The following is a 19,988-nucleotide window of genomic DNA, read 5'->3' on the forward strand; positions in this document are numbered from 1 at the left end:
CATAACAGAGCAGAGCAGAACAGAACAGAGCAGAACAGAACAGAACAGAGCAGAACAGAACAGAGCAGAACAGAACAGAACAGAGCAGAGCAGAGCAGAGCAGAACAGAACAGAACAGAGCAGAGCAGAGCAGAGCAGAGCAGAGCAGAGCAGAGCAGAGCAGAGCAGAGCAGAACAGAACAGAACAGAACAGAACAGAACAGAACAGAACAGAACAGAACAGAACAGAACAGAGCAGAACAGAGCAGAACAGAACAGAACAGAGCAGAGCAGAGCAGAGCAGAGCAGAGCAGAGCAGAGCAGAACAGAACAGAACAGAACAGAACAGAACAGAACAGAGCAGAGCAGAGCAGAGCAGAGCAGAGGCAGAACAGAGCAGAGCAGAGCAGAGCAGAACAGAACAGAACAGAACAGAACAGAGCAGAGCAGAGCAGAGCAGAGCAGAGCAGAGCAGAGCAGAGCAGAACAGAACAGAACAGAACAGAACAGAGAGCAGAGCAGAGCAGAGCAGAGCAGAGCAGAACAGAACAGAACAGAACAGAACAGAACAGAACAGAGCAGAACATCCTCCAAAGGGCAAGGCAGCAAGGATATGTCTCTTTAAGATAACCCCCCTCAGCGTTACTATAAGGGAATATGTGGTCACGGGACAGGACTTTGGGTACAGCTCAAAGAGCCCTTGTCAAAATGGTGTACTAAATAGTGCTTCGGATGCAATTTGCGTTTTTTATTTGTGAGATACTGTACTCTCTAGTCTGGAATCCAAACCGATATGCCATATTCGTTGGGTATCACCTTTGTCAAAGACTGATAATGGGAGGGGAAAGAATGGTGAAAGGGATTATGTCAGTTTTGATTCCAACCTACTTTGCCACGTGTGTGTGAGTGTGTGTGAGTATGTGAGTGTGTGTGTGTGTTTCTGTGTCCAGTGTTGATACTGCCTGGCTATTCGTCTGCCACCAGGGTCCCTTAAAATATCCAGTGAAATAAATTAAAGGGGTTCCACTCTGCTGACTGTTACTGCACTGAGTCCCTAGGAAGCTTTAATAGCACTTTTCTGTTAATGGACAATTTGTAAAGCTGCCCTTCAGGTATGGATCCACTGCTACATATCACAATACAACACAGGTATTATTGTCTAAGACATACAAATACATGCAAATAGCAGACTAACTTCACCCAACATTGTGATCTGAATGACCAACGTATCCAGGAAATAATCATAAATCACGTCAGAGTCCTTTCATGAAATGAGTTGTAAAAACCAAAACGTGTTAGGTTATCTTCTCAACACATTTCTATACAATATGCTGTGGCTATGACAAGGGTTCCCTGCTACTGATATGTACTGTATCTGGCCCAGTCGAAACCTTCAAAAAACTCCATCCAGACCAGGGTATTAATCCCAGCATCTCTTCACATCTCTTATCCATCTTGGGCAGCTGTCAGCTCCTCAGCCAAGGCTTTAATAAACACACAGCGAGCTGAAACATTGGTAATTAGGGAATCGCAGAGAGTGAAATCAAATCAAATCAAACTTTATTTGTCACATGCACCAAATACAACAAGTGTAGACCTTACCGTGAAATGTTTATTTACAAGCGCTTAACCAACAGTGCAGTTCAAGAAGAGTTAAGAAGATATTTACTAAATAAACTGAAGTAAAAAATTATAAAAAGTAACACAATAAAATAACAATAACGAGGCTATATACAGGGGGTCAGTGTGCGGGTCAGTGTGCAGGTTAGTCGAGGTAATTTGTACATGTAGGTAGGGGTGAGTGACTATGCATAGATAATAAACAGAGTAGCAGCAGTGTACAAAACAAAATGGGGGGGGGTCAATGTAAATAGTGAGGTGGCCATTTCATGAATTGTTCAGCAGTCTTATGACTTGGGGGTAGAAGCTGTTAAGGAGCCTTTTGGTCCTAGACTTCAGTACAGCTTGCCGTGCGGTAGCAGAGAAAACAGTCTATGACTTGGGTGACTGGAGTCTCTGACAATTTTTTGGGCCTTCCTCGGACACCGACTATTATATAGGTCTTGGATGGCAAGAAGCTTGGTCCCAGCTTGGCCCCTACCCTCTGTAGAGCCATATGGTCAGATGCCGAGCAGTTGCCATACCAGGCGGTGATGTGTTGTTCTCTTCCCTTACCACCTGGGGGTGGCCCGTCAGAAAGTCCAGGATCCAGTTGCAGAGGAAGGTGTTAAGTCCCAGGGTCCTTAGCTTATTGATGAGCTTTGAGGGCACTATGGTGTTGAATGTTGACCAGTAGTCAATGAACAGCATTCTGATATAAGTGTTCTTTTTGTCCAGGTGGGAAAGGGCAGTGTGGAGTGCGATTGAGATGTGTCATCTGTGGATCTGTTGGGGTGGTATACAAATAGGAGGGTGTCTAGGGTTTCCGAGATGATGGTGTTGATATGAGCCATGACCAGGCTTTCAAAGCACTTCATGGCTACTGACGTGAGTGCTACGGGGTGGTACTATGGACTATGGTGGTCTGCTTGAAACATGTAGGTATTACAGACTTAGACAGGGAGAGGTTGAAAATGTCAGTGAAGACACTTGCCAGAAGACACTTGCCAGTTGCTTTGAGTGCACGTCCTGGTGATCCGTCTGGCCCCACGCCTTTGTGAATGTCGACCTGTTTAAAGGTCTTGCACACATCGGCTACCGAGAGGGTTATCACGCAGTTGTCCAGAACAGCTGGTGCTCTCGTGCATGCTTCAGTGTTGCTTGCCTCGAAGCGAGCATAAAAGGCATTTAGCTCGTGTGGTAGTCTTGTGTCACTGGGCAGCTCGTGTCTGGCTTTCCCTTTGTAGTCCGTAATAGTTTTCAAGCCCTGCCACATCTGACGAGTGTCAGAGCCGGTGTAGTAGGATTCAATCTTAATCCTGTATTGACGCTTCGCTTGTTTGATGGTTCGTCTGAGGGCATAGCGGGATTTCTTATAAGCGCCCGGATTAGTGTCCCACTCCTTGAAAGTGGCAGCTCTAGCCTTTAGCTCAATGCGGATGTTGCCTGTAATCCATGGCTTCTGGATGGGATATGCACGTACGGTCATTGTGGAGACGATGTCATCGATGCACTTATTGATGAAGCCGATGACTGAGGTTGTATAATCCTCAATGCAATTGGATGAATTCAGGAACACTTTCCAGTCTGTGCTAGCAATCTGACCACTTCCGTATTGAGCGAGTCACTGGTACTTCCTGCTTTAGTTTTTGTTTGTAAGCAGGAATCAGGAGGAGAGGGGAGGGGCTTTGTATGCATCTCTGTGTGTGGAGTAAAGGTGGTTTAGAATTTTTTCCCCCTCTGGTTGCACATGTGACATGCTGGTAGAAATGAGGTAAAACTGGTTTAAGTTTGCCTGCATTAAAGTCCCTGGCCACAAGGGGCGACTCTTCTGGATGAGCATTTTCTTGTTTGCTTATGGCCTTATAGTGTTGGTTGAGTGCGGTCTTAGTGCCAGCATCGGTCTGTGGTGGTATATAGACAGCTATGAATAATATAAACGAGAAGTATCTGGTAGTCTCTCATTTTAAACGAGGCAAAAACAGCTTATCTGCGTTTACTGCCTGCCTATGCCTGCCTGCCTGCCTAGTTGTGCCTGCCTGTACTTCCTGGCTTCCTGCTGACAGCTGAGATGCAATAAAGAGATAGTGACTTTTGGTTTCCTTACCCTGTAAACAGTCTATGGACAAGGTATGACAGCAATCCATGCCTTGGTTTAGTTTCCAAATGCTGTCCTTTTCAGAGCTGTTAATGGTTGGGTTCGGTCAGAGGGATGCTCCAGGGGGTGCAGGGAGGCTCCTGGGGGTGGAGGATTGTTCCTGAGGGTGAAGGAAGGCACATGGGATGGGGTGCAGGGAGAGTTCTGCGGGTGGATAGAGATTCCTGGGGGTGCAAGGAGAGATCTGCGGTTGGATAGAGACTCCTGGGGGTGCAGGGAGAGATCTGCGGGTGGATAGAGACTCCTGGGGGTGCAGGGAGGCTCCTGAAGGTTGGAGGGAGGAAGTGGTGAAAGGGTTTTCTTTACCAGCATACACTGTTTTTAATGAGAAAAAAACGCACTGTGGGACATGGAGCAAAGTCTTTGAGAGAAGGTGAAGAGATTGGAAAGAAAGTATGATTTAGTTTATGTTTTATGCTGTGTAGCTATATCCCCCTGAGCTAGTCGTTGATGTTGTTATCTGTGACCACAACAGAACCTCCCTAAAGGAAAGCATAGAGAAACCAAAGTATTCTTGACACGTTTGCAATACATGTTATTTTTTCACCCAAGCAGAACCCTTATCAAATGTTTGACTTTGTAAAAGAGATGCCGTTTGTGACACACAAATGACAATGTCTGTCATTGTTCTACCTTATCTCAATATTGCAGTGTGATACGCCACTAGCAACTAGTACTGCAGTATTAGACTTAAGGGTTGGAAACGGTTCATGGAACAGAACCGAAGACCAGCAAATAATGAAATGATTTGAGGAACAGAACCCGAACCGATGATGCATGTCATAACAAGATCCCCAACACTTCAATGCAAGTTTCCTCCATCCTCTGTCGCTCTGGCCTCACCCTCAAAATTCATGTTGGATCTCGCACCCTACACTGTGACTGGCAGCACAGTGTGTGTTTGTCTTTCATTATAATTAAACCATGCTGTTATGGCAAAATACAATTTGCTCCAAATGACTTTCCTATACAGATTAAATTGCTTGCCCTAAATAATGTTTCTGTTCAGAACTAAACAAACATTTTGGGTTCCAACACCTGATTACACTATTACGTCCCAAATGGCACACTACTTCCAATATTGCTCACTACTTTTTTTACCAGCTCCCTATGTGCCCTGGTAAAAAGTAGTGCACAATATAGGGAAAAGGGTGCCATTTGGGTGTGCCTTTTAGGGCACAACCTTTATAGTATCCAAGGCACAATAGCAGGTAATCCGTTAAGCTGAGAGATGTTGACATAGATGTGTTTACCTTTGGAATCCAAGCCATTCTGGTGAACAGTTTCACGTTTTTCTGCATATCATGACAGTTTATGACTTCCTGTACCAAAGGTCATCAGTATGCACTGAATGTAGCTGTAATGTGACCTCATACATCATGTGAAAACATCCTCCTGGCAAAAGCAGCATCTGAACTGTTTGCTTTGCAACAGGCGACGCTAGGCTACATGTTGTACATTTAAACAAGCATCCATTACCCCCAAACCCAGAGCAAACAGCTGACACGCATGCTAATAGCTAATTATGAATTACGCTGGATTTATTTACCTGGAAAAGCTATTAGCCTCTTAAGACCTCAAATCCCCCATCAGTGCACCGCTGTGCTCTCACACTGGGTCTGGTATTAGTGAGGGGGAGGGTCAGGAGAGGAGGGTGTATGTGAGTGTGTGTGTGTTTGTGTGTGTGCATGTGTGTGGGGATGTGTGGTTGTGGTGTTGGGCGGGGACAGGAGGTTGGGTAGTTCTATGAGACGTGACAGTTTGCTAGCTGCAGGTCTGCCAAAAGGTGTCAGCCCCAGCCAAGCCAGCCCCTGACAGGGCTATTAACTCTGATCTGTATTCCTGCCACCTCCCTGACTGAGGTAAAGCCAGGCGAAGCGAGGCAAGTTGGGGCTGGGGGGGGGGGGTTAGAAATCTTAAACACCATAGTGATTTCATTCCCCACTCCAAGCTCGTAATGAATGATTATTTCCCTGACAGAACAGTCTTGTCAAAAACCCTTTGGTATCGATTTCCTAGCGCCAATGCTAAATGTGTCCCAAACCTCATGACCACTTAACACCTCTGCCTTGCAACGAGCCCTCTCTCTCTTCTGGTTTCCCAGAAACTTTGATGGCGGGGGAGGGGGACCAGGAAAGAGAGCTGGAGAAAAGGCAAGAGGCCCCACTCGGAGAGGGATCAATTTGCAGCTAATCACTCCTCCCTGCTTGGCTGGATTAAGGTGAGGCCCGTCGTCCTTTGGCGCCTGGGGAGTGGGGGGGGTTGCTGGCTGGGAAGGAAACCGCCTTGTCTTTGTATCCTCCCTGTACCTCAACCGTCCACCCTCACCTCTGACCTCTGTGTGATGCGGTCGCTTCCTATATCCGTCACATACTGGCAGCATCGTGGCATTCTCATTCTACATCAGGTGTTAGGCTCCATGATTTCTTTATTTTTCTTTGGATTTCTCTCCTCATCTCTCTCTCTCTCTCTCTCTCTCTCTCTCTCTCTCTCTCTCTCTCTCTCTCTCTCTCTCTCTCTCTCTCTCTCTCTCTCTCTCTCTCTCTCTCTCTCTCTCTCTCTCTCTCTCTCTCTCTCTCTCTCTCTCTCTCTCTCTCTCTCTCTCTCTCTCTCTCTCTCTCTCTCTCTCTCTCTCTCTCACTTTTCTGCTTCCCACCTACTCCTCTCCTGTTCTTATTGTCATTTATAGGTGTCTGCATGTACTTCTCTATGAGAAGATGTGCACTAATGATACACAGAATGTCCTCCATAAATAGCCTATCAGATCCAGCATGTCTTTACTGTCCAAGAAACCTGTCTACAGCAGAAGGTCTCCACACTAATTAACAGCATATAACAATGGCTTGGTGACGAGAAAATAAAACATAAAAAGAGAGACAGACGGAGTGGTGTGTGACTTTGTAGATAAACAGACGCACGCGCACACACACACACACACCAACACGCACGCGCACACACACACACACCAACACGCACACACACACACACACACACACACACACACACACACACACACACACACACACACACACACACATTAAGTCTGCTGATCTTTATCTCAATTCTTTTGATTTCACACACGCAGTCGAGATTTCGACAGATGAAAGGAGAGAGTGTTTCACTTCAGGACCTCTACTCTACTCCAGTCCGCTATCTGAACGTACATCTCCCGTTTCCAAAATGGCACCGTAAATATTTCATGTCTTTGCAGCTCATCTCTGTGACTCATCCTTGGGCTGCACAGAGTGTTTTGTACACAGTCAACCAGCAAGTCAGACTGAATGTAGATGGATAAAGCACTTCACTACACGCACCCCCTTCAGACCAAGTGCTGAGAGTTCTGTACTGTTAGAGAGCTGTAGTCTACTGCAGGTAAACTCAGCAATTATAGATTAGGAGTGAGATCAGGTGCTACAATTAATGTGCATGTACAGTCTCGGTCTTGGGTGTTCACATACTCAGTCATGCAGGTACGGACAGGTGGCGGTAAAACTCTAAGATAAATGTGTATCAAAGTTGTGTCTGCGCAGCCAGCCTTATTTGTGCAGTGAGAAAATCAATCTGTACCTGCATTTTCCTCTAAATTATACTCTTCTCCCTATATACACTCTGAGAAAAAGGTAAACAGCCTAAGAACCCTTTTGGAAACCTTTGTTGGGATGGATATATGTACTTCTGTAAAGAACCGTGTGCATATGGGGAAATGTACTTTGATTCAAAGTCAAGATGTAGTGAAATGTTCATGAGTAAACGATTATTTTGTCCTTGCACCATACATTACTGACATCTGTAAACACACACAAACGGTACAGGCATCTGTAAACACACACAAAAAGTACTAACATCTGTAAACACACACAAAAAGTACTAACATCTGTAAATACACACAAAAAGTACTAACATCTGTAAATACACACAAAAAGTACTAACATCTGTAAACACACACAAAAATGGTACTGACATCTGTAAACACACAGAAATGGTACTGACATCTGTAAACACATGTATGTTTCCACAAGTAAAGAATACATAGAGATCATGGCATACATTTGTGTTCCACCTCTCTATATCCTCCTCTATATCCACCTCTCCTCTATATCCTCTATATCCATAGAGATATAGAGATATAGTGTGGGTTGGTCTTTAGATACAGTGTCTTTAGATATAGTGTGGGTTGGTCTTTGGATACAGTGTCTTTAGATATAGTGTGGGTTGGTCTTTAGATACAGTGTCTTTAGATATAGTGTGGGTTGGTCTTTAGATACAGTGTCTTTAGATATAGTGTGGGTTGGTCTTTAGATACAGTGTCTTTAGATATAGTGTGGGTTGGTCTTTAGATACAGTGTCTTTAGATAGTGTCTTTAGATATAGTGTGGGTTGTTCTTTAGATACAGTGTCTTTAGATATAGTGTGGGTTGGTCTTTAGATACATTTCAAATGTCATCTGGCTATATCCAATGTTGTAAAAATGTGGAAATATTTCATGAAAAAAATCAATTTGGGTTGTATTTACAATGGTATTTGTTCTCCACTGGTTGGCCTTTTCTTGTGGCAACAGGTTACAAATATTGCTGCTGTGATGGCACACTGGGATTTCACCCAATTGATATGAGAGTTTATCAAAATTAACAACTATGTCCTTTTGTATTCCAATGAAAGTACATCGAGAAGAATTCCCCACCAAAAATAAGCGAAAATCGAATGAATCTCGGCACAATAAATTAAATAAATATTTACCAGTTCAGTTGTTAGTCTGTGAAATAAGACAATTGAGAAATAGTCCACAGAGGAAAACCCCCAAATATATAAGTATTCCTTTCAGAAACAGCCTGTCACTCTGTGTTTCATAGAAGCTAAGCCTAACCCTCCCTGAGTTTCATCTGGAAGGAGACGTACACATCTAACAGACTGGATCAAATTAAGATCTGGACTTTTCCATCCAGATAAAACTCAGGGAGGTTTAGTTGAAAATGCCACCTCAGAGCCAGTTTATTGGCCCATATGATAGACCTACTCCTGCTAACCTGCCCTTTAGAGACTTGGCCCTGTCGTAAATAGAGACAAAGTGAATTACAAGCAGTCAGAACATAAAAGACTTGGGTTAACAGTAAAACATAAGAGGCTTGGGTTATTAACAATAAAACATAAGAGGCTTGGGTTAACAGTAAAACATAAGAGGCTTGGGTTAACAGTAAAACATAAGAGGCATGGGTTAACAGTAAAACATAAGAGGCTTGGGTTAACAGTAAAACATAAGAGGCTTGGGTTAACAGTAAAACATAAGAGGCATGGGTTAACAGTAAAACATAAGATGCTTGGGTTAACAGTAAAACATAAGAGGCTTGGGTTAACAGTAAAACATAAGAGGCTTGGGTTATTAACAGTAAAACTTAAAAGGCTTGGGTTATTAACAGTAAAACATAAGAGGCTTGGGTTATTAACAGTAAAACATAAGAGGCTTGGGTTATTAACAGTAAAACATAAGAGGCTTGGGTTAACAGTAAAACAAAAGGCTTGGGTTAACAGTAAAACATAAGAGGCTTGGGTTAACAGTAAAACATAAGAGGCTTGGGTTAACAGTAAAACATATGAGGCTTGGGTTAACAGTAAAACATAAAAGGCTTGGGTTATTAACAGTAAAACATAAAAGGCTTGGGTTAACAGTAAAACATAAGAGGCTTGGGTTAACAGTAAAACATAAAAGGCTTGGGTTATTAACAGTAAAACATAAAAGGCTTGGGTTAACAGTAAAACATAAGAGGCTTGGGTTAACAGTAAAACATAAAAGGCTTGGGTTAACAGTAAAACATAAGAGGCTTGGGTTATTAACAGTAAAACATAAGAGGCTTGGGTTAACAGTAAAACACAAGAGGCTTGGGTTATTAACAGTAAAACATAAGAGGCTTGGGTTAACAGTAAAACATAAGATGCTTGGGTTAACAGTAAAACATAAGAGGCTTGGGTTAACAGTAAAACATAAAAGGCTTGGGTTATTAACAGTAAAACATAAGAGGCTTGGGTTATTAACAGTAAAACATAAGAGGCTTGGGTTAACAGTAAAACATAAAAGGCTTGGGTTAACAGTAAAACATAAAAGGCTTGGGTTAACAGTAAAACATAAGAGGCTTGGGTTAACAGTAAAACATAAGAGGCTTGGGTTAACAGTAAAACATAAAAGGCTTGGGTTAACAGTAAAACATAAAAGGCTTGGGTTTACAGTAAAACATAAAAGGCTTGGGTTAACAGTAAAACATAAGAGGCTTGGGTTAACAGTAAAACATAAGAGGCTTGGGTTAACAGTAAAACATAAGAGGCTTGGGTTAACAGTAAAACATAAGAGGCTTGGGTTAACAGTAAAACATAAGAGGCTTGGGTTAACAGTAAAACATAAGAGGCTTGGCTTAACAGTAAAACATAAAAGGCTTGGGTTAACAGTAAAACATAAGAGGCTTGGGTTAACAGTAAAACATAAGAGGCTTGGGTTATTAACAGTAAAACATAAGAGGCTTGGGTTAACAGTAAAACATAAAAGGCTTGGGTTAACAGTAAAACATAAGAGGCTTGGGTTATTAACAATAAAACATAAGAGGCTTGGGTTAACAGTAAAACATAAGAGGCTTGGATTAACAGTAAAACATAAAAGGCTTGGGTTAACAGTAAAACATAAAAGGCTTGGGTTAACAGTAAAACATAAGAGGCTTGGGTTAACAGTAAAACATAAAAGGCTTGGGTTAACAGTAAAACATAAGAGGCTTGGGTTAACAGTAAAACATAAGAGGCTTGGGTTATTAACAGTAAAACATAAGAGGCTTGGGTTAACAGTAAAACATAAAAGGCTTGGGTTAACAGTAAAACATAAGAGGCTTGGGTTATTAACAGTAAAACATAAAAGGCTTGGGTTAACAGTAAAACATAAAAGGCTTGGGTTAACAGTAAAACATAAGAGGCGTAGGTTAACAGTAAAACATAAGAGGCTTGGGTTATTAACAGTAAAACATAAAAGGCGTGGGTTAACAGTAAAACATAAAAGGCTTGGGTTAACAGTAAAACATAAGAGGCTTGGGTTAACAGTAAAACATAAGATGCTTGGGTTAACAGTAAAACATAAGAGGCTTGGGTTAACAGTAAAACATAAAAGGCTTGGGTTATTAACAGTAAAACATAAAAGGCTTGGGTTAACAGTAAAACATAAGAGGCTTGGGTTAACAGTAAAACATAAAAGGCTTGGGTTAACAGTAAAACATAAGAGGCTTGGGTTATTAACAGTAAAACATAAGAGGCTTGGGTTAACAGTAAAACATAAGAGGCTTGGGTTAACAGTAAAACATAAGAGGCTTGGGTTATTAACAATAAAACATAAGAGGCTTGGGTTAACAGTAAAACATAAGAGGCTTGGATTAACAGTAAAACATAAAAGGCTTGGATTAACAGTAAAACATAAGAGGCTTGGGTTATTAAGAGTAAAACATAAGAGGCTTGGGTTAACAGTAAAACATAAGAGGCTTGGGTTAACAGTAAAACATAAAAGGCTTGGGTTAACAGTAAAACATAAAAGGCTTGGGTTAACAGTAAAACATAAAAGGCTTGGGTTAACAGTAAAACATAAGAGGCTTGGGTTATTAACAGTAAAACATAAGAGGCTTGGGTTAACAGTAAAACATAAAAGGCTTGGGTTAACAGTAAAACATAAGAGGCTTGGGTTAACAGTAAAACATAAGAGGCTTGGGTTAACAGTAAAACATAAAAGGCTCTCCATTCTTATCTCTCTCTATCCTTATCTCTCTCTCTCTCCCTCTCTCTCTCAGCCTGAGATAGATTGTTAATCCCCAAACTCCCTCCACTCCTTTGCTGATGTGCATGAATGTATCCAAGACTGTTTCCATGACCGTATCCATGACTGTATCCTAGACCGTGTCCAAATCATTATCCAAGACCGTATCCATGACTGTATCCTAGACCGTGTCCATAACCTTATCCAAGACCGTATCCAATACTGTTTCCCTGACTGTATCCTAGACCGTATCCATATCATTATCCAAGACCGTATCCATGACTGTATCCTAGACCGTATCCATATCATTATCCAAGACCGTATCCATGACTGTATCCTAGACCGTGTCCATAACCTTATCCAAGAACGTATCCAATACTGTTTCCCTGACTGTATCCTAGACCGTATCCGTATCATTATCCAAGACCGTATCCATGACTGTATCCTAGACCGTGTCCATAACCTTATCCAAGAACGTATCCAATACTGTTTCCCTGACTGTATCCTAGACCGTATCCGTATCATTATCCAAGACCGTATCCATGACCGTATCCATGTCATTATCCAATACTGTTTCCATGACCGTATCTATGACTCTATCCTAGATAGATAGAGTATCCATATCATTATTCTAGACCGTATCCATGACCGTATCCATGACTGTATCCTAGACCGTATCCATATCATTATCCTAGACCGTATCCATGACTGTATCCTAGACCATATCCATATCATTATCTTAGACCGTATCCATGACCGTATCCATGACTGTATCCATGACTGTATCCTAGACCCTATCCATATCATTATCCTAGACCCTATCCATGACCGTATCCAAGACTGTATCCATAACTGTATCCATGACTGTATCCATGACTGTATCCATAACTGTATCCATGACCGTATCCATGACTGTATCCATAACTGTATCCATGACTGTATCCTAGACCCTATCCATGACCGTATCCATGACCGTATCCATGACTGTATCCATGACTGTATCCTAGACCCTATCCATGACCGTATCCAAGACTGTATCCAAGACCGTATCCATATCATTATCCAATACTGTTTCCATGACCGTATCCATGACTGTATCCTAGACCGTATCCATGACTGTATCCATGACTGTATCCTAGACCGTATCCATATCATTATCCTAGACTGTATCCATGACCGTATCTATGACTGTATCCTAGACCGTATCCATATCATTATCCTAGACCGTATCCATGACCGTATCCATGACTGTATCCATGACTGTATCCTAGACCGTATCCATGACTGTATCCATATCATTATCCAAGACCGTATCTATGACTGTATCCTAGACCGTATCCAAGACCGTATCCATAACCTTATCCATGACTGTATCCATAACTGTATCCATGACTGTATCCATGACTGTGTCCTAGACCGTATCCATGACTGTATCCATGACTGTATCCTAGACCGTATCCATGACTGTATCCATGACCGTATCCATGACTGTATCCATGACTGTATCCTAGACCGTATCCATGACTGTATCCAAGACCGTATCCATAACCTTATCCATGACTGTATCCATAACTGTATCCATGACTGTATCCATGACTGTGTCCTAGACCGTATCCATGACCGTATCCATGACTGTATCCATGACTGTATCCTAGACCGTATCCATGACCGTATCCATGACCGTATCCATGACTGTGTCCTAGACCGTACCCATGATTGTATCCATGACCGTATCCATGACTGTGTCCTAGACCGTATCCATGACTGTGTCCTAGACCGTATTCATGACCGTATCCATGACTGTATCCATGACTGTATCCTAGACCGTATCCATATCATTATCCTAGACTGTATCCATGACCGTATCTATGACTGTATCCTAGACCGTATCCATATCATTATCCTAGACCGTATCCTAGACCGTATCCATGACTGTGTCCTAGACCGTATCCATGACTGTGTCCTAGACCGTATCCATGACTGTATCCTAGACCGTATCCATGACTGTGTCCTAGACCGTATCCATGACTGTGTCCTAGACCGTATCCATGACTGTATCCTAGACCGTATCCATGACTGTGTCCTAGACCGTATCCATGACTGTGTCCTAGACCGTATCCATGACTGTGTCCTAGACCGTATCCATGACTGTATCCTAGACCGTATCCATGACTGTGTCCTAGACCGTATCCATGACTGTGTCCTAGACCGTATACATGACTGTGTCCTAGACCGTATCCATGACTGTATCCTAGACCGTATCCATGACTGTGTCCTAGACCGTATACATGACTGTATCCTAGACCGTATCCATGACTGTGTCCTAGACCGTATCCATGACTGTGTCCTAGACCGTATACATGACTGTGTCCTAGACCGTATACATGACTGTGTCCTAGACCGTATCCATGACTGTGTCCTAGACCGTATCCATGACTGTGTCCTAGACCGTATACATGACTGTGTCCTAGACTGTATCCATGACTGTATCCAAGACCGTATCCATGACTGTATCCTAGACCGTATCCATGACCGTATCCATGACCGTATCCATGACTGTATCCATGACCGTATCCATGACTGTATCCATGACCGTATCCATGACCGTATCCATGACCGTATCCATGACCGTATCCATGACCGTATCCAAGACCGTATCCATGACCGTATCCATGACCGTATCCATGACTGTATCCTAGACCGTATCCATGACTGTATCCAAGACCGTATCCATGACTGTGTCCTAGACCGTATCCATGACTGTATCCATGACCGTATCCATGACTGTGTCCTAGACCGTATCCATGACTGTGTCCTAGACCGTATCCATGACTGTGTCCTAGACCGTATCCATGACTGTGTCCTAGACCGTATCCATGACTGTGTCCTAGACCGTATCCATGACTGTATCCTAGACCGTATCCATGACCGTATCCATGACCGTATCCATGACCGTATCCATGACTGTACCCATGACCGTATCCAAGACCGTATCCATGACTGTATCCTAGACCGTATCCATGACTGTGTCCTAGACCGTATCCATGACCGTATCCAAGACCGTATCCATGACTGTGTCCTAGACCGTATCCATGACTGTGTCCTAGACCGTATCCATGACTGTGTCCTAGACCGTATCCATGACTGTGTCCTAGACCGTATCCATGACCGTGTCCTAGACCGTATCCATGACCGTATCCAAGACCGTATCCATGACTGTGTCCTAGACCGTATCCATGACTGTGTCCTAGACCGTATCCATGACTGTGTCCTAGACCGTATCCATGACTGTGTCCTAGACCGTATCCATGACTGTGTCCTAGACCGTATCCATGACTGTGTCCTAGACCGTATCCATGACTGTGTCCTAGACCGTATCCATGACTGTGTCCTAGACCGTATCCATGACTGTGTCCTAGACCGTATCCATGACTGTATCCTAGACCGTATCCATGACTGTGTCCTAGACCGTATCCATGACTGTGTCCTAGACCGTATCCATGACTGTGTCCTAGACCGTATCCATGACTGTATCCTAGACCGTATCCATGACTGTGTCCTAGACCGTATCCATGACTGTGTCCTAGACCGTATCCATGACTGTGTCCTAGACCGTATCCATGACTGTATCCTAGACCGTATCCATGACTGTGTCCTAGACCGTATCCATGACTGTGTCCTAGACCGTATCCATGACTGTGTCCTAGACCGTATACATGACTGTGTCCTAGACTGTATCCATGACCGTATCCAAGACCGTATCCATGACTGTGTCCTAGACCGTATCCATGACTGTATCCATGACCGTATCCATGACCGTATCCAAGACCGTATCCATGACTGTGTCCTAGACCGTATCCATGACTGTGTCCTAGACCGTATCCATGACTGTGTCCTAGACCGTATCCATGACTGTGTCCTAGACCGTATCCATGACTGTATCCTAGACCGTATCCATGACCGCATCCTAGACCGTATCCAAGACTGTGTCCTAGACCGTATCCATGACTGTATCCTAGACCGTATCCATGACCGCATCCTAGACCGTATCCATGACTGTGTCCTAGACCGTATCCATGACTGTGTCCTAGACCGTATCCATGACCGTATCCAAGACCGTATCCATGACTGTATCCATGACTGTGTCCTAGACCGTATCCATGACTGTGTCCTAGACCGTATCCATGACTGTGTCCTAGACCGTATCCATGACTGTGTCCTAGACCGTATCCATGACTGTGTCCTAGACCGTATCCATGACTGTGTCCTAGACCGTATCCATGACTGTATCCTAGACCGTATCCATGACTGTGTCCTAGACCGTATCCATGACTGTGTCCTAGACCGTATCCATGACTGTGTCCTAGACCGTATCCATGACTGTGTCCTAGACCGTATCCATGACTGTGTCCTAGACCGTATCCATGACTGTATCCTAGACCGTATCCATGACCGCATCCTAGACCGTATCCAAGACTGTGTCCTAGACCGTATACATGACTGTGTCCTAGACCGTATCCATGACTGTATCCTAGACCGTATCCATGACTGTGTCCTAGACCGTATCCATGACTGTATCCTAGACCGTATCCATGACTGTGTCCTAGACCGTATCCATGACTGTGTCCTAGACCGTATCCATGACTGTGTCCTAGACCGTATACATGACTGTGTCCTAGACCGTATCCATGACTGTGTCCTAGACCGTATCCATGACTGTGTCCAGACCGTATCCATGACTGTGTCCTAGACCGTATCCATGACTGTGTCCTAGACCGTATCCATGACCGTATCCAAGACCGTATCCATGACTGTATCCATGACCGTATCCATGACTGTGTCCTAGACCGTATCCATGACCGCATCCAAGACCGTATCCATGACTGTACCCATAACCGTATCCATGACTGTATCCATGACCGTATCCATGACTGTGTCCTAGACCGTATCCATGACTGTATCCATGACCGTATCCATGACTGTGTCCTAGACCGTATCCATGACCGTATCCAAGACCGTATCCATGATGTAGCAGCACCAGAGATTGGGGAGAAATTGATGGAGCTGGTTATGGAGGAATGCAATCAATATTATGATGTGTGTGTGTGTGTGTGTGTTGTGTGTGTGTGCGTGTGCAAGTGTTTGTGTGTTCGCATACATGCGTTTATGAGTGCGTGTGCTAGCATCTGTTTGTTTGTGTGTGTGTGTCTAAATGTGTGTTTGTGTTCCATATCATGTATTAAATACTGTATGTACGTAGTTGTGACTCCGTCTCTGTACGTGGGTGCTTGTGTGAACGCAGAACATACCAAATGGGTAAGCAGTCTCACCAGGACATCTGTCATTTTGTAAGTGAATTATTTGCAATCTGTTTTGCTCTGTTCCTGTGAGGAGAATTCTTTTAGCAGTTATTTGAAGCTCTCAGGAGCCTTCTGCTTGAGTCCTCGTTATGGACCACCTGTTCCATCTGCTCCTCACTCCATTGTCATAATTTCACACAGAACATAACTCCAGGAGGAGAAGAGAGGACAGGAGGAAGAGAGGACGGGAGGAAGAGAGGAAGGGAGGAAGAGAGGACGGGAGGGAGCTTCACTTCTATCTGATAGTGTGTTATGGTAATGTTATTCAAACACTTGTTTGAAGTGATTATTCAAGGCATTAATTGCATTGTTGTCCTGACTTGCTATCTATCTATCCTATGCTTTTTTCTTAGTGTAAGAAAGTAGAAGCTTTGTGCTAGTATATTCATATGTGTTACGTGCATTTTAAACTGTGTTGTCTACAGTAATGTGTGCACAGCGACACAGTCTTCACACATCCACTGAAACCATGTGATATAACAGGGTTAGAGGCACACATTAAGAGGCATTACTGATGAGCCATACAATAATTTATGCATGCAGCAAAGTATAAAAGAGACACACTGAGTGTGTTGTCTTTGAAACGTATGCTAGAGATATAAATATGTAAAACGTATGCACAAAACGTATGTAAGTCGCTTTGGCTTTACATTTTTTTGCTAAATGGCATATATAATTATATTATATATAAATCCTCTGGTGTTTGTAATGCCTTAGCGTGCCTCTCTATTCTGCCGCAGTACAGCAAAGTACACCAATCCTTCATTTTACAGCCAGGTAAGTACTACGTATTTACATTGTAGTAATTTGGAAACAAAAGGTAACTATTTCTAGTCCTAAAGGTAAGTACTAAGAAACAAACCAAGTAAATACCTTTTGTTATCAAGTAATTACTACGTAAATACCTACTATTTACCCTACAGTACTATGGTGATTATAGTCACGCCAGTTGGTGCGACTATAGTAGGGATTCATTTAAACTCAATGTTAAATTCAAATATCCCTACCATCATATCTAAGCCAAGATGACACCGACATCGAATCAACTTGATTTGAGGTGCGCATCACACTCCCCGCCTCTCGTCATGAGCAGTTACCGAGAACCACATACCGGAGTTTTAACAGGGTTGTCAGAAATAGGACAAAAAAAAATAGGAATGTGATGAAAGAAATAAAAGCTGAAATAAATCACTCTCTACCCTTATTCTGACATTTCACATTCTTAAAATAAAGTGGTGATCCTAACTGACCTAAAACAGGGAATTTTTACTAGGATTAAATGTCAGGAATCGTGAAAAACTGAGTTTAAATGTAATTGGCTAAGGTGTATGGACACTTCCAACTTCAACTGTATATACTTCTACGCGTCAGATAAGAAAGAGACTACAGCTTCCATAAAGTGGACTGAATATGTTTGTAGGGGCAACAGTTTTGATTAAATGTATAGCATATCACTCTCAAGTGCTATTTTCTGTCAATTAAGAAACAACAATGTGCTACCTTTTTGTAGCATTTCTGACAATGCTAACATACGTTTTTACCCGAAGCTCACGTTTGCTTGCACCACGCTGCCAGTCATAAGGTCAATCCTAGGCTACTGTATTTAGCTAACTATATATGGTGGTATTGAAGCTGAGGAACCATAAATGCAAACAGATATTTTGATCAACTAGGTAGCTAGCTAATGATCAACTAGGTAGCTACTTGTCCAAAGTCCAGCAGCTAGCCTCTGTAGCAGCTAACACGAGTCAGCTGAAACCTAGCTAGCTAACAAACAGGCAAAGAATGGTAGGTAGCCAATGAATGTGGTTTCGTTTTGATTAGTTAGGTAGCTAAGTTTTCAACAAGCTAATGTAATGTTATAAGAGTCAGATGAGAGCTAACGTTGGCTAGGTAGCTAACCAACAAGCGAGGAAAGCTTGCTATATTTTGCCAAGTAAGGTTTTTCATGAGACATCATGTGTAAACTGCTGACCTAGACACTTGCGTGTAATCAGAGCACAAACAAATACACAAAAATAAACTTGCGAATATCCTTGGCTGCTACGATAGCCTGTTAAAGTTAGCTTGGTAACCCTAGCCAATGTAAGACCGTAACATTAGCGAACACGTAAGACCAGTTCATGCACCACAATATATCCTACTTACACAAAACATAGCTCGCCAACGTTAGGTAGAGCCTACCTAGCTAGTTTTGCAATGCCTATTGCATGCATTGCAAGGTCGCTAGTTAGCAGTGTGACAGATTCCCAAAGTTCTGCGTTGGCTTTGATCCTGTTTTGAACCTATTTAGCTCGCTATGTTTTGTGGAAGAATGTAGCTTTGATATATTCTCAACATTGAGTTGTGGTAGAAATACGGACACGTGTTCTCTAGACCCCTCTATCTATATGAGTGACTGTGTCCAACACACCACCACCTGTTATTATGTTGCACACCTGCTGACCAAAAAAGGATGTGAATATAGCATATACAGTGCCTTGCGAAAGTATTCGGCCCCCTTGAACTTTGCGACCTTTTGCCACATTTCAGGCTTCAAACATAAAGATATAAAACTGTATTTTTTTGTGAAGAATCAACAACAAGTGGGACACAATCATGAAGTGGAATGACATTTATTGGATATTTCAAACTTTTTTAACAAATCAAAAACTGAAAAATTGGGCGTGCAAAATTATTCAGCCCCTTTACTTTCAGTGCAGCAAACTCTCTCCAGAAGTTCAGTGAGGATCTCTGAATGATCCAATGTTGACCTAAATGACTAATGATGATAAATACAATCCACCTGTGTGTAATCAAGTCTCCGTATAAATGCACCTGCACTGTGATAGTATCAGAGGTCCGTTAAAAGCGCAGAGAGCATCATGAAGAACAAGAAACACACCAGGCAGGTCCGAGATACTGTTGTGAAGAAGTTTAAAGCCGGATTTGGATACAAAAAGATTTCCCAAGCTTTAAACATCCCAAGGACCACTGTGCAAGCGATAATATTGAAATGGAAGGAGTATCAGACCACTGCAAATCTACCAAGACCTGGCCGTCCCTCTAAACTTTCAGCTCATACAAGGAGAAGACTGATCAGAGATGCAGCCAAGAGGCCCATGATCACTCTGGATGAACT

The sequence above is a fragment of the Oncorhynchus keta genome, chromosome 20, assembly GCF_023373465.1.
Source record: "Oncorhynchus keta strain PuntledgeMale-10-30-2019 chromosome 20, Oket_V2, whole genome shotgun sequence".
Taxonomy (NCBI): domain Eukaryota; kingdom Metazoa; phylum Chordata; class Actinopteri; order Salmoniformes; family Salmonidae; genus Oncorhynchus; species Oncorhynchus keta.